The following is a 1,263-nucleotide window of genomic DNA, read 5'->3' as shown; positions in this document are numbered from 1 at the left end:
TAGTATCAAATGTATTTGTGTGAACGAGAAAATGTTTGTGTTTGTGAACACAGCTTAATGCATACATTTGGAGCTAATTCGCTCATACATGTTTCAAAATAATCCCGTATAAGCTGATCATGTACAAACGAATGGGCTTTATGAATGTATCTACAGTGAATTGTATTTTATCGTGTAAACATTCCCTAAAATTTTATGGGGAATATATTCGTCAGTCAAAAAATACGGCATTTGAGATAATATGAACAATGATATGGGCATTTTGAAACCACAATGTCATACAATAAGACAAGACGTGTTCACTTTTTGATAAGAATACTATTTACAAAAGAATTATTAAATAAATGGTAAAACCACGCTTAAAATTTACAAAATAAATAAATAGCACGAATTGAGAATACGCTACAAATACACTGAATAAAATTAATGTTGTAAGTTGTAACTCGTTACCGTCTGTAAAAGAAAAAAAAAACTACACAAAAAAATGAGATCTATTTTTATTAAACCAATGAAGCGTCACTTTCAATTGTTCGTATAATAACGATAAAAAAGAGCGTTGTAATATAATTGCTTATTTCAGCCGTTTCAGTACCTGCTCCGGTAGCCGTGATCGTCTAGTGGTTAGGACCCTACGTTGTGGCCGTAGTAACCCAGGTTCGAATCCTGGTCACGGCAGCGCAAGCTGTCTCGGCGGAGCTATGTTTTTTATTTTTTTGTAAACTATGTTATTTTTGCGTTTTATTCTCATTTACTTTTTCTAAATTTATTTTCAATAGTTTTCAATATAATAATAAATCCACCACTGTCGTTCAACTTATTTGTTTTTTTTTTATTTTGCTCAGTTCTAGATATGTAAAATGAAATAGAAGAATATAATATGAGGATAACATTTTAATGAAGAAATAGGAGGAACGTAACTGTAGGAACGTCGTCGAATTCAATATTCATACAAAATTTATCGACAACTTATATTTTAAAGAGTTGGGGTTTTACTTTTTATAACTTTTAAATTAATTGAAATGTAGAGTCTGCAAGAAAATTTTATTTTATTTCAAGACATTTTTCGCAGAGTGAGCAAAGCCGGTTTGAATAATTAATCATAACGTTTGCATTGTTCTAAGGAATACATTGTATAAAATAAAGGTCATTATGATGTTTAGGAGTTTTACCGTTTTATTTAATTCTCCGAGCGTTCAATGAGAGGAGAAAATGTTATCAAAATCGTTTCAACAACAATTTTTTTTCTTATAAGTGTTTTTTAAA

The 1,263-nt window shown here is 30.0% G+C and overlaps 1 non-coding gene across 1 annotated transcript; it reads left to right on the top strand.

The window, feature by feature from the left end:
• The first annotated feature begins 603 nt into the window (after window positions 1–603).
• Window positions 604–675, top strand: TRNAH-GUG (transfer RNA histidin (anticodon GUG)). The gene has a single exon. It is a non-coding gene; the product is annotated as a tRNA-His (tRNA).
• Window positions 676–1,263: the final 588 nt, after the last annotated feature.

The sequence above is a fragment of the Colias eurytheme genome, chromosome 2 (assembly GCF_061535395.1).
Source record: "Colias eurytheme isolate Ceu_HAF_F1 chromosome 2, ilColEury1 Martin Lab GWU primary, whole genome shotgun sequence".
Lineage (NCBI taxonomy): Eukaryota > Metazoa > Arthropoda > Insecta > Lepidoptera > Pieridae > Colias > Colias eurytheme.
This window is presented reverse-complemented; position numbering and strand designations above follow the sequence as displayed.